Source organism: Nycticebus coucang, chromosome 1 (genome assembly GCF_027406575.1).
Source record: "Nycticebus coucang isolate mNycCou1 chromosome 1, mNycCou1.pri, whole genome shotgun sequence".
Lineage (NCBI taxonomy): Eukaryota > Metazoa > Chordata > Mammalia > Primates > Lorisidae > Nycticebus > Nycticebus coucang.
Genome location: NC_069780.1, coordinates 5,118,184 through 5,136,153, shown reverse-complemented (window position 1 = coordinate 5,136,153; position 17,970 = coordinate 5,118,184).

Genomic DNA, 17,970 nt, shown 5'->3' with positions numbered 1-17,970 from the left:
ACTTAATTTTCTATCTAACAACTCCATGATTCCAGTATGCAAAATTTGTTTCTCATCTTGAAAGAAAATGCTTAAGCTTGAAGATGGGGCTTGCTGGAGCTTGCTGGGTGAGAGAGTGAAAAGGGAAAAGAATCAGCAAACCAGGACAGGATGGCTGATTCCCATCAGTCCCTCTGAGAAATGCAGGAGTCATTTGCCCAGTTGCAAAATCAACACCGTCTTTAAATACGCAGAACAACAATAATAAAGTGCAAACTTGGCCAAAACCACAGCCCCGGAACAGGTTCAAACCAAACAGACTGGAAACCACCCACCCTGGCACAGAGAGGCTGTGTGCTCCGGAGCAAAAGGCAGGTGTGCCCGTGACTGACAGTCAACTCTACGTGGTGGCTGCCTGGAAACTTAGGACTTAGGAAAGAGGGAGTAACAGAAAAAAAGTGGAAGATGTCAAATGAATTGCAACTCAGAAATTTAATATAATCCCAATATTTTACTAGCTTTCAAAGGATCTGAATCCCTTAGTTATTTACTTGGCAATATTACTGGAGAAACTTCCAATAAAATATTTCATAACATAGGTTATAGATTGATAATTAATGCCAATATTTTACTTAAACATGGAAAAGTTTTTGTGACGCTCTTACTGTTGTACTCTAATACCCACGTTTTAGTTGAGCTTTATAATGTATCCGAGGGGTGTAGAGTGAGTTTCTGACTGTCTACTATGCCCCATTGCTACCACAGCTCCTACTAGATAATGCTGGAGAACATGTCACAAACGCCAGGCCCTGTTCAAGATGCTGGGCATATTTTAAATGCAATTTACCCAGAAAGAACCCTACGAGTTAGTATTACCATTATCTCCAGTTTTAGAAGAAGCAGCTGGGTCACAGAGGATTACTATAATAACATGACTTCTAACACAAGCAAAATTCACAGGTTTTTAAGTGAGAAATTATTTTCTCTGAAAACTGTGTTGATCTAGGAGTAAATGTCATAAAACATTATTCACACACTGAGATGTGTGCGGAGTGTCTGCTGTGTGTCAGGCACCAAGGGAGGCACTCAGACCTCAAGGCGACAGGTGTCTGTACCTGTCCTCACATAAAGATGTACATGGCCACTGATCCAGCTCTATTCATATGTCCTTAGACAGACTCCTGCAGTGACTCGGGGTGGGGGGTGGGAGGATGGGGGGAGAGGGAAGGGCTGGACAGCAATCTCCTCCTGCCCACCGACTGCTCTCCTGACAGCCCCTCAGGCTGCTTCACTTGCACTTTGCTTGTTCCCACACTTGCAGGAAAGGTGAGTGTCTCTGTAGAAAGATTCTCCTTCCTCTTCCTCATTAGCTGACTGTTCTTTTGTGCCAAGCAGCAGAAGTGTGTCCAGTTTGACCCAGATGAGCAATTCCTTAGAGGCTGTGCTAGTAGGTCCAGAGTTTTCTTGTGCACCTTCAGGGGGAAGGAGATCTGTGGAATCTGTTCCTCCTCAGATGCCAAAGTCAACAGTTCAATCTGAGAAGGCGCTCAGGGTCCTATTCTCCAGACGTCTTTCTAGTCAGGAATATTCAGTGCTACCCCTCTAGCCCCAAGAGGACCCAGGGGGTCCAATAGAAAGTTTTGTGCTGAATCTCTACTCCCCTTCATCTTTGGTACTAAGCAGAGTGCCAGGTTCTGCTCCTTGGTCCGGGATTCTTAGAAAGTGAGAAGTTTTCAATTCTCAACTTCTGAGTGAATATCTCACAACATAATAAAAAAATGCACCTACATATTTCTTGGATACAGTTCCTCCACACAAAGACTGAGGGGTAAGCAATCTATTTGGAAAGTTTACCACTTCTCTGCCGATGCAACAATGCTGAGTAAAGAGCAGCCCTTGAAGTACTTCATCTTTACAGCAGCGAGGCCTCGTTTGGTCAGGAGTTTGTGGCATTGGGCTGATGAAGCCTATTCCAACTGACCTTGGCTGCACTCCTTCCCAGTCTGGGGGGCAGCTGGCCGTCAGGTGATCTGGAAAGGCCTCTGCTGTGATGACGGTGGTCACTCTTCTCTCTCCTCTGCTCCGTGTATGTCTCATCCTCCACCCAGGACGGGGGTCAGGGCAGAGCCTTCTCATGAAGACGAACAAGGGCAAGAGCAAACAGAAACGAGCAGGCACGCGTTGGAGCCTCTGCTCCAGCTGTGTCTGTCATCACCCCAGAAAAGCTGCACCATCCAAGAAGACAGCAAGACTGCCAAGGGTAGGTGGGACGTGGCAGGATTGGTTATGGGAAAGAGCTGGGAGAGAAAACGGGGAGGGGGCCAGGAGGCCTCAATGCCAGCCTGACCCTGACTAAGTGAAAGAGGGAGGGAAGGCTGTGTGGAAGCTTCCCAGGCTGTCCCGAAACCTAAAACTGCTTTGGCAAGGTCAGGAGGGAGTCCTCAAGCCAAAGTTGGCAATTAGAGGAGTCGTGCGTCTCCCAGTAATGGGCAGTGGCAGTTGCAGGCTTTGGAGTAGTCTGGAGGAAGCGAAGAAGCCCAAGTGCCCATCGATCCACGAATGGATTAATAAATTGTGGTATGTGTACACCGTGGAATATTATGCAGCCTTAAAGAAAGATGGAGACTTTACCTCTTTCATGTTTACATGGATGGAGCTGGAACATATTCTTCGTAGTAAAGTATCTCAAGAATGGAAGAAAAAGTACCCAATGTACTCAGCCCTACTATGAAACTAATTTAGGGTTTTCACATGAAAGCTATAACCCAGTTACAACCTAAGAATAGGGGGAAGGGGGAAAGGGAGGGGAGGGCGGGGGGAGGTGGGTAGAGGGAAGGGGATTGGTGGGATTACACCAGCGGTGCATCTTACAAGGGTATATGTGAAACTTGGTAAATGGTCTGTGAAGCTAGTAAATGATGCCCCATGATCATATCAATGTACACAGCTATGATTTAATAAAAAAAAAAAAAAAGACTTAGGACAGATGCCCTGAGGAATTTCAGGTTATAGCAGCTTGGGGCTGGGGCCTTTGGTCACTCATATTCCACATAGTTGGAGGCCTACAAGGAACAGTCTCATGCCTTCAACATAAGTCTAGCCCAGACTCAAAAGGAGAGAAATAAGTTCTGCCTCTTTAGTGAGAGGCGCAGCATGGCTAATGGCTGAGTGCATGGATATAGGGAAGGAGAAGGGTTTGGGAGCATTGATGCAACTGGTCTCCTATAGAAGGTAAAGGAAATGCCAGCAGAGGATGGAGGCGAGGAAAGGAGCAGCTGGTACAGAGTGTGTCACCAGAGGAGCTGCCTCGTGGGAGAGCAGACCACAGCCCACAGGCAGAATTCTACAGGCTCACGCATAACACCTTCTGCAGAGGAATCCCACCTCAGGGCAAAGGAGGTGATGAGTGTCTATAGCTCATTTTTGATAGAATTAAGATGGCAATACAGGAATCCTAGAAGACAAATTTCTAGAAAGATCAGGGGTCAGAAAATAGAGGATCTTGAATGCTGGGCTAAGAAGGTTCTATTTTATTGGTAGGTGGTAATGGGATGCACATAGGTATTTATAAGCATGCTCAGGGTTTAATATAATACAAAGATTGACTTGACAGTGAATTGGGGATGATTTGGATTGAGGAAAAAAATAACAAAAAAGAAAACCAGTGATGAGTGAATTACAAAGTCCAGATAAGAAGTTACAAGAGCTCGAGCTAGGGTATCACCAGTGGAAATAGATCAAGGTGGATTTAGTAGACAATGAAGGGAAGGGGTGAGGAGTACCGATTCATTATGGGTTTCAAGGATCAGGAGAGTTGAAGATGATTGGCAAGGTGTCAGCCTGTGGGACTGAGGGAATGGAGGGTCTTAGAACACAGATGGTGAAATTAGTAGAATAAAATAACAAAAAGCTATTCTTGTAGGAGGATGACTAGTGATGTTAGATGGTTGGTTTGGATTTTCTCTTGTTGGGTGAGGGCCCTGACAGCATTGCCAGCTAGAGATTTTTGTAGGCAGCTGGATATACAAAGAGGCAGCACAGATGAATGTCAGACCTGAAGTGTAGAATTAGAAATCCTTCCAATGACACGAGTACTTGTGGCCAGGCATCAGACAGGGGAGAGGTGATGTGAAAATGTCCCCATAGGCTAGTAGGCCATAAAGACTGCTTATTCTGACTCATCAGGGAGAAGATGACCTCCCTTCTGCATAGGCCACCCCAGCACTTTCCCCATCTGAAACTAGCCGAGTCACAGGAAGCAATTAGCACACAAGGGAAGGGTGAGGGCGAGTGGGTAAACTTGAGAAGTTTGCCCTCTCTCTTTTATCCAGGTCTTTATTAACTCCTGACCCTGGTTGCTTTGCTGTTTTTACTTAGCTGTGACTGTGTTTTTCTCTACCTTCCTTTATCTGGCTTATTTGTGGGGATTTGTGAATCCAATTCTTAATTTATCTTTGAAGAATAATACCTGTGAGAATGCTGCTTTTTCTACTGATGTCAGAACTGGAGGACAAAGCATAAAAGATACGTAAGTAAGACCGGGATAAATTCTTCAAGGTAAGTGGTATTTGCACCTAAACCTGGTTTTAAGACTGTAAACCAAATGCAAATGCCATTGGAAATCCCCTGGTCTCTTCCAGACAGATTTAAATAGGATGAGGGCAACACAAAGCTTCTGATAGCTGATTCACAGAAGACCTTATAATTATTTACAAGACAGGAGGTAGCTCACAGCCAGTCCCTAACTAAAATTGTTTGCTACTAAACATCTCTCTTGCATGCCTGGAAATCTCCCTCCTGCCCACATAGAAAACCATCTCAGTCCCCTTAAAGGAATTCTTGCTTAAACTCACCTCTGTGGCCAGAGCTGACTCCACCGGAGAGTCCATGGTTACAGTTCTTTTCCGCTGAATGACATTTCATCATTTACTCATGTGTGCTGTGCATCAGCTTCCTTCCCAATTATGTGTTTATTAATAATTATAAAATAACTACTCTATATAAAGTTTATCTATTTCCAAGCTCTGTAATAACCATTCTACCTTTATTATTTCATTTTCATCTTTGCAATAACCCTATGAGGTATATATTATTATCTGCATTTTACAATGAAGAAATGATTCAGTGACATTAATAACTTACTGAAAGCAATGTGAATAGAAAGTGGCAAAGCTGGGATTTGAATCCATACCTTCCCATTTAATTAAATAAGGATATATGGCAATGTGTGAGTGACGTCTGTCATATTTCCTAGACTGTTAAGCCCGAATATGGACTCTTCCCTTGATCTTTTGTTTTTATATACCCTCTTAAAGATGCAAATACTGACTTCTCGGGAAATAAAGGTGACGATGGTGGTGAGTAGTTGTCCCACATAAGTGAGTTATGAAGTTCTAACCATTTACCTTATTTGGTCATTTTAAAAAATGTCATCTCATGTACTACTGATGATTATTACCCCAAGTACATGTGAAGCAATAAAGTAACAAAGATAAAAATAGCGCTGCATCTTGGGCGGGAAACTGCTGCCTCCGAGGCTATGTGATTTCTGTTAATGTAAAGTAGGAATGACCTGAATTCAGTCTGACTTTTGCCCTCACTAAACATCTGCCTAAGTAGAGACAAAGTGTTACTGCTGTCTGTGGACCAGGTGATATGGACTAAAGGTCAGAGAGAGATGTTATTTTTCAGAGTAGGCTGGCCAACAAGGGGGGCTGGACTGGCTACTACGGTCTTGGTCAATGTACCACATTCAGTGTCTGGCAAACTTTAGCCCTGTCAGCTTAGAAACCAGAATACATCGAGACACTACAAATGAATCTGCCTTTCAGAATAAGGTTAGCTGACCTTGAGGAATAAATAGCAAAGTCAGAATGCAGGTTTGTTACTGTATTTCCTCCTGCTAAGTTGTAACTCTTTTTTTTTTTAACATTTAAATATTTTTGAAATGAAAATGTTTCTTACAGTGGAGATGCTCATATGATTATGTTTCTTTTTCCTTAAGTTTCTTTGAAAGTAAGTGGCATAGATATAGCTAACATTTCAGCACTGAGGAAATGTAGCAATTAAAATGTGAACTGTGAGTCGCCAAAGGATTAAATACTTTCTTCCAGTAGCTAACATACATAGAAAGTAAATTTATAATCAGAGGTTGGTGAGGGTAGAATCCAATGAGAGGTAGTTTTCTGATATAAAAGTTTTTTAAAACAATAGTCTAAGATTATACCATGTGCTTATCTCTATGGTCAGAGTGTAGGTGACACTAGTTCCTTGGAGGGCACTTGGTGGCAGAGGGTGGACTGGCTCTGTGCATCCATTCTCAGCTCCTTCCATGGGCATTTACACACTGCAGTTTAGAAAGGTAAAACTACAGTTCCTGTTCTCCTGTATAACTAGAGCTGAAGTAGATTCTTTCAGTGCATCACTTTGGGAGAAATAGGAGACTGAGGCCGTAATGTTCTCTGAAGTTTTGGGCTGTTTTCTGTCAGCAACAGCATTCCAGCGTCCATTCTCCTGCTCTGAGATCTGGGTGCAGGTGGCAGCTGAGTCACTGCATAGTGGTGCGTTCTTCAACAAAGCGGCTTTTAGGAGCAATTTCAGTTTCCTGTACTGAGCCCTGACTGATGCCGTGATTTCTCTCTGATACCCACATTTGTTACTTTGTTGTTAGCACATCAAATCCAGTTACCATCAGCTCTTGGCCATCTGGGAGCCATTTGTTTCTTTAGGGTAATTATGTGCTTCTCTTCTCTGCCTTATGATGTGTTGGTTCTACATTTGGCCCTTGGACAGCAATGTTATTTCCAAGCTTTGAGGAGCACCTAATTTTTGCCTTCTTTATAATTTATAGAAAGAAATAAAAAAATCCTAGGAAGGAGCCTTAACACATGGTCCAATTGTAGCAACCAAGCAAAGTGATAAGAAGCCCCAACAGGTGTGGAGACCATCACATGAGGACGCGACTGCAAACCACAGCCATTTTTTAATTGCTACGATTTATATTCTTCAATCTACAAGTTAAACAACACTCGGCCAGAGCCATCTCTTACTTATTTTATGCTTTTCTCCTCCCTGTCAAACAATCTCCTTTATTCTCTTGCAGGTCTGCAGTACTCCACAGAGAAGCTTAACAGTTTTGGAGAAAACACAACTGATACAGGCAAAGGCCGTGAAGAATCACACTTGTTTGTTTGCATAGCTCAGGAACACAAAATCTGGAAGCTCTGATACTCAGTATGGCCTTCTTTCGTCTTCCAAACACAAGATAGTCTCAAAAATCATATTTCCAAGCGAGAATCAAAAGATGTGATTCCCTCTGTCTTCCCTTCAGAACCATCAGACTGATCCAGTATAAAACCATCTGTTACTGACTTCCACTTGGCTCACCATCTAAAGTCCACCAAAGTAATCTTTTGACCAACTTCCCATTTTCTTCTTCCTCGGAACCAACATTATTTCTATCTTATATAAATAGCTAAGACACATCTGTGCCTATGATGCAATAATCCTTTCTTATTTCCAATGGCAGCTCCGTGTTTCTATCTGCTCATTATATTTAATTATGTTTAAATTAGCAAAATAAGGCTATAATCCTTCCATTCACCAAGTCAGCTAACTCTAGATTTGTCTGTTTAGATATACTGTTTTTCTAATATAGTTTTCCCAGAAAAGGAGAGAGAAGCTCAATACAAACTCACTAGGCATTCACTTATTTATTTATTTTTTATGGTTGAAAAAGAACCAAGGCCTTTGTATAGGACAGAGGAGTGAGGAGGCAGTGAGGTCATCCTGACAGGATGTGTCCCCAGCTCCCTTTAATGACTCATTATAAATTCATTTTTCATCAGTATATCGTAACTGTACTTTGACATCATTTTGTTTGCACTTTGTGAAATATCTTGCAATGTTTATTATTATCCAAACTTTGTGGTTATTGTGGTTCTAAAGTTTTCTCCTTAAAATCCTGTGTCCTGTAATTCATTAAACAAGTCTGTACCTGTTTTTTTTTTTTTAAGAGATGAAGATGATAGTTGAAAAATAAAAGCAAGAAAAAAGAAAAGAAAAGCAAGAATATGAATTGAAAAAGGCACAGGAGATAGTAAAAACGGAAATTAAGAGGGAAAAAATCCCATCTCTTCTTTCACACTCTTTTCTTTGTACATACTTGCCTTTTCCTGGACTTACTTTGGTCTCTACAATCAGATTGTCTTCCCTCTTCTGCATTATTTTCTATATTCCTTTCGAAGCCAGGGGACATATTGCATCTATTCAAAGCCAGGGATGGTATTGCATCATTAGCACCACGGGCCATGAGGCAGAGCAGGGAAGTTGGAGTTGTGTTTCTTTATTCACGTTTGGGCTTTTACAGTACACCGGATGCTATCCTCAGAAACAGCCACCGCCATCAATACCACCATGACTAAACCAGTGTGTGTTGGGATAAGCTCCTTGTTTCCACAAAACTATCATAGTAAATTCCACCACCTAGTGGCATCCATCCAGTTGCTTTTATTCTGCCCTTGCCATTGGAGGAATCCAAACCTTCCAGTATCTGAAGAACGTACCACATGCTCCACAGGCCCTCTCCTCTTAAGTTAAGGCTCTCCTTCGGCATGCATTTAGTTTTCTCATTACTCAGATCATTTTTTCTAGTTTGTCAAAGTCCTTAAGATATAGCACAGAAAACTAACTGTAAAGACACTTCTTGACTCTTACCTCTGTTGATCCAGAAAGGAAACTTAAAAAAAACCCCACAAGTTGACAGTCTGTGTCTTTTTATACTTTTGGTATATAATGAAACCTGAAATTAACTAAAATGTCTGTATATTCTTTATAAGCCAGTTTTCTCCCTTACTTTTGATAATTTTGCTTTTATCTTGAATGTAAAGGTTGAATTATTTTTGTTTCCTTTTAACTTTCAACCCGTTTGTTTTTCCTGGTCGTTAAAAACAATTTCGAATGTTGAGTTTGTCACTATATTTAGCTACACCTTTCATTTTGAAATTTTGATAATAACATTTCCAATCACTTTGAGGTTGGGAATATTTCAGCTATAAGATGTGGTCTGCTGTAGCTGTTCAATACTATTAAATTAGCAGGTTGGAGCCCCGTGAAGCCAAGCGAGGGAATTATCCACTAAAGAGTGCCTTATTCTTACAGTTTCCAAAAGCAATTATATGTTTCCTTGAAAAATCAATGCCTTGTCTTTAGACACAGTATGTACAAGCAAAAATAAGAAAATAAAATTTTTTCTGTCCAGATCTGACCAATGATAACGTCTTGAAATATGTCTCCTCGGTCTTCTTCATGCATGTATAATTATATTTTACATGGAATTATAATCGTACACACTATTACATCACCTACTATCTTCAATTAATGATTGATTCTGTCCATTCGTGACCTATTTTCCTAAAACAACTATGAAGATACATTTCATCTTCAATTGCTTCGTAGAATTCCACTGTATATAGGTATCATTCTTTTATTTATTATCTTCTTGTTGGACGTAATCATATTCAACACTGTATATACCGACTTCTTTTCCCACTACCGATCGGCTCTGTGGCTAGACTGAAGGCTTTCATTCTTTCAAGTTCTCCAATACGAAAGTCAACACAGTGCCCTTCAGGAGGCTCTGGTGGTGTTGGGTTGGCCCTACTTTAAGTGCTTACCTTGAATAATTTTTTTTTCTGCTCTATTGCTATGTCTAGCATATAAAAAGTGAAGAATTCTGGTAGGAAGAGTGAGATGAGAGTGGTAACTCTAGCAGATAGAGGAAGAGATTGGTTTTTAGGACGTTAGATGGGTCAACTTTCATTAAAATTCAGTGTTTTCATTCACATTCTCTGATAGCCCAAGAAGAAAGTACTAATATTTTGTTTCCGGTTTCTAAAAGTTCTCAGATTTGGGGAGAACTTGCAATGAAGCAATTTAATAGAGTCTTGGTTTTTTAAGTTAACTTTTCTGTGAAGGGCTATCCAATTTTACATTCAGAAATTGAAAAGTTACCCTCCAATCTTTCCCTTCTTTTACCAGCTCATCCAAATAGTCAATCAATGACCAGGTTCTGTTCATTGTCACTTCTGAACATATCCCAAACCTGTTTACTTCTTCCCGTCCCGCTGCCACCAACTCCTTCACACCAGCCTTGCAGCGTCCTCTCTCAGAGGTCACTGGTTTTCTCGGACCCCCTCACACCTGTTCCCACACACTGGCAGGATGGTCTCTTTTTTCAAAGCACAAGTCTAACACGGCACATCTTCCTCAGAAAATATCATCAGCTGCCTGTGTTTGTGACATGTCCCGTAAAATCCTGGTGATCCAAGGCCTGAGGAGCACGGTGTAGAAGTGAATAGCGTGGATGCCAAAGCCGAGACTCCTAGGGTTCGATTCCTGCCTCTACGACTCCCGAGTGGGGCCATCTTGAGAAGTCACTTCACTTCCCGGAGCCTTGGTTTCCTCGTCTGTAAACAGAAGCTAATAAAGTGCCTGCTTCCAAAGGGTCTTAGGGAGAGCGAAAGGGCTAACATCCGCAACCAGCGGAGGAGAGCGGTACGAGGCTCAGCAGTCACCTCTCCTCAGCCGAGGAGAGCGGTACGAGGCTCAGCAGTCCCGTCTCCTCAGCCGAGGAGAGCGGTACGAGGCTCAGCAGTCCCCTCTCCTCAGCCGAGGAGAGCGGTACGAGGCTCAGCAGTCCCCTCTCCTCAGCTGAAGATCAGCAGTCCCGTCTCCTCAGCTTCCCGCCTCCCGCAGCTGTCGGGGCTCCAGACCCCGTGGCCTCCCTCCCACCACCAGGGCCCCAGACTCCATCCCGTCCGGCCCCTGCCCAGCGCGCCCCTTCATCCCGTTTCCTCTCTTCACCTAATGAGCTCTGACCCTTCAGCCCGGCGCTCCCTGCTCCTGAGACCAAGACTCTCACTGGGAAGTGTCGGTGTCCCGGGAGCTGGGGGTCTGCGGGAGGGTGGTTCTGGGTCCTAGACGGAGATGGGAAGTCGAAAGACCTCGGACTTCCGAGGTTTAATCTCACTTGTGCAAAACCTGCATTTTATCCAGAATCAACCACATACCTAGTATGCTCCCACACGCTCCTGCGGGGGGCGGAGGTGCGCTTGCTCACCACGGTGGCTCACAGGCTCTGACTTGCAAGCCTCGGGCGTGTCATGTCGCGTGCAGCCAGCAGGAGGCGCCACAACGCACATTATCAGTTACTGAGTCGCTGCCCTGAAGCTGAGATTACAGCTCTCAGCGCAGTGTGGGGCCCAAGGGCAGTTCAGAATCTTTTTCTCAATGTTTTAGGAGTCAAAAAAAAAAAAAAAAAAAAAAGAGAGAGCGAGAGAATCTACAAGTGTTTCATTTTATTTTCGAACAAACCTTATCTAGCCGTTAGTAATTTAAGTGAGTTATTAAGGGTTAGGAAAATTTATAAATTAATAATTCATTGATATTCACCAATTAAAATTATTCTGCTTCTAAAATATAATGGGCTAATACTTTCCTGTTCTATTCCGAAGCCCCCCTTCCCCCCTGTCAAACAATGCTTGACCAGAACTTCTAATGTCCATTCAGGTCATTGGATTTCCCAAATTCGCAGGAAATGCTCTGCTCTAGCTACAGTTATTAATCTTAGAGTCGTCCCAAGCTACTAATAACTTTCGATGTTTCCCGTTTTGTACCGTTTGGCTCATTTGTCGTGTGAGTACTCCAAAGTCACACTTTTCACAATGGTCTTTCCCATGTAACTGTAGCTGCAATTGCCGCTGTTCTGCTGTCCCGGGGCTTCGAGTCTTCCCACCACAAAACTTTAGTTGATGGTAGGACGAAGGTGTTGACGTGGGCGTGTTTTCCTTCTTCTTTTTCTTAGCTAAGTGGGTTCTGGTCAAAGAAAATGTGATAAATCCCGCTCCTGCACGGTGCTCAGAGGGAAGTGTCGGTGTCTCGGTAGCTGGGGGTCCGCGGGAGAGCGGTTCTGGGTCCTAGACAGAGATGGGAAGTCGAAAGACCTCGGACTTCTGAGGTTTAATCTCACCTGGGCAAAACCTGCATTTTATCCAGAATCAACCAAATACCCAGTATGCTCCCAAATTTCATTTAAAATGAAAGTTTTATTTTTCCCTGTGTACTACCGAGGAAAGGAGGGTCTCTCTGGGGTGACCACTTCAGCCTGCAGCGTGTGCACCCCCAGGCCGAGCACTTCCAAGGGTCTCTCTCCTCTGCTCTGCAAGTCTGCAAGAAAGCATCAGTGGGAAGATCATTACTCCATCTGAAGTGCACTAGGTTAATCCTACCTTTAATTTTCAATAAAATGATAGTTTTATTTCAAAAGTTCGGAAGTTTAAAATTAAAACATAGGGGACTACTGTTAAGACTCCAGTCAGTGTGTCACACAACTGGCCAGAGAAGTCCCTCTGGTTCTGTCCAGTCCAGCCTCCCTTACTCTACAACTTCATTCTGAGGAGTCTGAGATGGGAATGTAACCAGCTCTGGAAGATAAGAAAAACGGAATAAATTCAATTTATGGATAATCACCAAGGCCTGCTCACATGACTTTTAATTCATCTGTGAAGAGATGTTTTACAAGGCTTTAAGAGCATTTGGTAACCCCTCACTACCTTACTATCTCATTTATTCATGCACTCTTTATTATTCTGATTACTTTTGAGCACTGATAGTTCGCAAGGCATTGCCCTGGATCCTGTGAATAAACCCATGTGGCTGACACGGCCCTGGTGCTCCATGAGCTCACAATGCAGGGTTAATAAATTTAGACCCTTCTTATATCGCTTTCGTTCTCCCACTTAGATCATTTTCTTCCTTCTGTCCTGCCTTGTTTAAAACTTTAGTAAGAAGCTATCTCCCAACAATAAAAAAAAATACAAAGTTCAGAGAAAGTAGCGTGGGCCTGAATTGGAACTGAGGGCTGTGAGGCAGAAATAATGAAATGATCATGAACTATTTTCTCCTATGGAATAGAAAATACATTAAAAACAAAAATAACATCATTTGGCTTAATAATGATAAAAATACTAATAAAAGCTAACATTTCCAATTATTTTGCACATATTATTCTATTGCTTCCTAGTAAAAGCCCATGACAGGGATGTGTGATAACGATTTAAAATTATCGCTGTAGGCTGAGAAAGAAAATGTCACTCTCATGACTATTCTTCTCTTGGAGTCAGTGTTGAGAAATGTCTTGACAGTAGCTCTAAAAGTTAAGGAGTCTTTCTTGGGCCTCCAGTCATTTAAATCCTTTAGGAGAGGTAAAATATAAGGGAATTCAAGTTATACTAAATAGTGTTTTGGATCTCATGAATGGTTTTAATATTGGTCCTAGAAAGAATAGTCTCTAAAATCACATAAATTAAATGTACTTAGTAAAGAAGACAGCAGTTCTTAAGGAATAAGGTTTTAATTCACTGTTTTAAAGTGGCGCCAGCTAGAATTAATTAGAATTAGAATTAACTAGAATTAATTCTCAATGAGAGAATCTCCAGGCAACTTGGTTTAATTTCTGAAGGAGATATTCTTAATCCAGAAGTCATCAGGCACAGCACAAAGCAGGGCAGAAGCACACAATGCTCATAAAGGAAAAGAATCCCAAGATTCTTCCTGTCATACATATTAATACAATCTCATTAATTTCTACAGAGTTGTTATCAGTAAAAATGTATGAGCCAATATATTTCAGAATAATCAGAGGTAAAGAGAAAAATGACTTTTTAAGATTAAGGGGGAAAGGCCAGGTTCATGGCTCACATTTGTAATCCCAGAACTTAGGAAGCTCAGGTGGGTGGATTGCTTTAGTTCATAGGTTCAAGACCAGCCTGAGCCAGAGAGAGACCTCGTCTCTAAAAATAGCTGGGCAGGCACCTGGAGTCCCAGCTACTTGCAAGGCTGGGACAAGCGAATCACTTGAGCCCAAGAAGTTTGAGGTTGATGTGAGCTATAATGCCATGGCACTCTATCAATGGCGACAAAGTGAGACTCTATCTCAAAAAAAAAAAAAAAATTAAAGGGGAAAAATGGAGGGAAATCTTGATGTTAGTCCTCAGCAGTTGTGGACATACTCATGATTGTTATGTCAACAGGAACCAAAACTGGTCTCCCAGTTCAGAGCGCCAGTCACACCCTGCACGGCTCACTGGGTTGCGTCTCTCTCTCTTTTCTGTGCTAAATGGCTGTTGTAAGAATAAAAAAGAGACACTCATCAGCCTCCAAAAGAATATTAATTAGTTAATATATTTATTTATGTATTCATTCATTCAGCAAATATTTGCGAAGTCTAGCTACGTGGAAACGCTTCTCCTGAGGGCAAAGCCAGTTCTTAGAGAAAACTTGATCTGCTACTTGATCCGTTTTTCTCCTATGTGGCCATCTAAAAATAATGCTTTCAAACTGGTTCACATAGCTTTCACTTCATTTTCTTAGTTATTGTGTTAAGACATTTATATTCTACACTTAGTAGATTGAACATGTACCCTTGTAAAATGTACTGTAGCACATTGTACCCCATTATATACATAGCTATGAATTAAAAAAAAATTAAAAGAAAGCTTTCTTCTCTTATTTCTTTAGAAAAAACATGGTCAACTTGTAGAAATTTGAGCAAATTATTGGATCAAAACAAATGACTTACAAACTTTTTTTTCTTGCAGCACCCCTGAGGCTGTTGAAAGTCAGGCCTCTGAAGGAGGGAGTGTGAGCCCAAGTCACTAGCAATCCCCAGAGAGCAAAGAGAGCAATTCCCGCTCTCTCAAAGCTCTCTGAGGATGATTCTTTGTAATCTAATTAAGGCTTTGAATTTACTCTTTAATACTAAGGATGAAAACTTTCATGTTTACATGGATGGAGCTGGAACATATTCTTCTTAGAAAAGTATCTCAAGAATGGAAGAAAAAGTATCCAATGTACTCAGCCCTACTATGAAGCTAAATTATAGCTTTCACATGAAGGCTATAACCCAACTATAGCACAAGAATATGGGGAAAGGGCCAACGGATGGGAAGAGAGGGGGGAGGTTGGGGTGGAGAGAGGGTAATTGGTGGGGCCACACCTACGGTGCATCTTAGAATGGGTACAGGCGAAACTTATTAAATGCAGAATAAAAATGTCTACATACAGTAACTAAGAAAATGCCATGAAGGCTATGTTGAACAGTTTGATGAGAATATTTCAGATTGTATATGAAATCAGCACATTGTACCCCTTGATTGCACTAATGTACACAGCTATGATTTAACAATAATAATTAAAAAATTTCTGAAATAAAAAAGAGCTTATATTTCGAAGAGCAGAAATGAAACAAGAACAACAAAAAGTAAATAAAAATTGAAGAACACTCAGAAATCAGGTGTATGTTAGGCACGTTATGACATTATTTTATACAGTTCTTACAAGTGCATTAGGGAGGTGTGCATTAGCCACATTTTGCAGATGAGAAATATGCTCAGTCAACATTCCAAGGTCACATACTTTTTCTTGGGCTGGGAAGAGCCAGGATTCCAAATCAAATCTGTTTGACTCTAAACTCAGATTGTTTTTTACCACATATAAGAAAGGCCCCCGTTTATTGAAAAATGGTTGTTAATACTTCACTTAGGAAGAATCTTCCAGAGTTTCAGTCATTTTGATGAGTGTGAAATCTCTCTCCAGTAAAGCACAATTGCAATTATCAGAGAATTATTGAAATTCAAAGGACATTGGTTTATGGCAAAATGTGTGAGGTCCACAGTTCGTGACTATAATGAGGCAGATGATGACTTCTACACGTGCCTCCTTCAGAGAACAGGAAGTCCAGGAAGGGAATGATTCTTTAAATGAGAAGGCACTAAGATTATTTAGAAAGAAAGTTTTGATGTAATGCATAAAGACAAAACAATTAGAATAACTGTAGAATTTGTGGATGATCCTTGGAATATCTATTCATTTATTTATTCACTTAAAAACTCAAGAATACTTTTAAATTAAACATTATATGCTAGGCCCTGCTCTCAGTGCTGAAGACCAAGCCAAGGTAATTAAGGTGCAGTGTCTGCACTTACATGATGTATTCAAGATAGGCCACTGTGCCTCCTCTATGCCAAGCACAGTCTTTTTTTTTTTTTCTTTGCAGTTTTTGGCCAGGGCTGGGTTTGAACCCACCACCTCTGGCTCATGGGGCTGGTGCCTTACTCCTTTGAGCCATATACTCCTTTGAGCCACAGGCGCCGTCCCCAAGCACAGTCTTTGACACGTGGCATGCCTCAGTGAACAGAACAGACAGAGATATACACTCAGCGGAGACTTACGGTCTACTGGCAGAGAGAAAACATCAACAAATAAATGGAAGAGATGATGATAAGTGCTATGGAGGAAAATCAAACTAGGCAAAGGGAGTGAGAAGTATGGGATGAAAGAAACAGGATTAAAATAGTATGGGCAGAGAAGGCCTCATGGGGGAAAGTGACATCAGTCAAATATTTAAAGGAAATGTAGGAGTGAGTCAAGTAAATATCTTGGGAGCAAATATTTCACGATGAGGGGAGAGCAAGTGCAAAGGTCTTAAGTGGGCAGTGTGGCGGGGGTGTGGGGTGCAGTGGTCAGTGTGGCTGGAGCAGGATGGAGGGGGGTGTAGCGGGACAGGAGGTCGAAGCCACTGCTGGAAGCCAGGTTGTCTGGTGTGGCGTAGGAGGCCAGGGTGAAGGAGTGGCTCTTACTCTGAGGGAGATGGGGAACCATGGCAAGACGATGAGCTGAGTCATGATTCAGATGCATATCTCTGGCTTCTGTGATGGAAATAATAAGAGAGAAAGAGTTGATTGAACCTGGTTATCACAGTAATTCAAGGGAGAGGTGACGGTGCCTTGGGTAAAAGTGGAAGTGGTAAGAAGTAAGCTTCCAGGGAGGGGTCACAGGAGTTTCCACATGATTTGCCTGAGGGCTTCTGCTTGTGGCAATAGGCAAGTAGCTCCTATTCTACCAATTCCCAGGTGAATAGCAGGTATGAATACGGAAGAAAAACATGGAAAACAATTACCTGAACAGACTGGGGAAGAAATAATAGCAGGAAAATCCTGAAAAAGAGGGCTGACCCTTGAGAGGAAGGAAGGGCACTGAGTGAGTGTCCTGGTTTTGGCAGCTTTTAATCTGAGATGGATGGATCCAAGTTTGCATCAAGCAGGAGCAGCTACAATCTGGACAGGAGCTGTCTAGCTATACAGCCACAGGACAGAGTTTTAGAGACCTTACAGCTATAAAATGAGAGAGGCTAATTTAATAAAGAAGTGAACAGCACAGAGAAAGCTCCAAAATTTGTATATAAACTCTGCCCAAGTTTCTGGCTGACCTTCTGTACTATGCGTGCACAGACCAGACTCCAAGCCGTGCATGTAAGGCTAAGGAAAGAAATTTATGAGAGTTGAGAGCTTGAGTTTAGCCAAGCCATCTGTCTGCTACAACAAAATATTGATATTCTTCTAAAGAAAGTAAGAGAATTCAGTCTCTTTGATGTATTATTTTTTAATGTCCAGAATACAATATCAAATTATGAGCTAAACAAAGAAACATGAAAGTGAGCCTCTCATTTAAGAGAAAGGTAGTAAAGTCCTCAGTGGAAACCAATGCCAAAATGAACAGGATGTTAGAAGTAGCAGGCAAGCATTTTAAAGTCACTATTATAAGTGTATTTAAAATGTAAAGAAAAGATATGCTCATAATAGGCAAAAGTATGGGATATCTCAGTAGACAAATAGAAACTAATATTATTAATCTATAAGAAAGAATGAATTCTGTCATTTGTAGCAATGTGGGTAGAAGTGGAGGCTGTCGTGTTAAATGAGACAAACCAGACACACAAAGACATATGTTGCATGTTCTCATTCCTATGCTAAGAATGTAGACCTCATGCTACAGAGTAGACTGACGGTTACCAGAGGCTAAGAAAGGAAAGGGGCAGGGTACAAAGGGAAAAATAAGGAGACCAGAGAGAAGAAAGATTGCTAAGAAATCTAT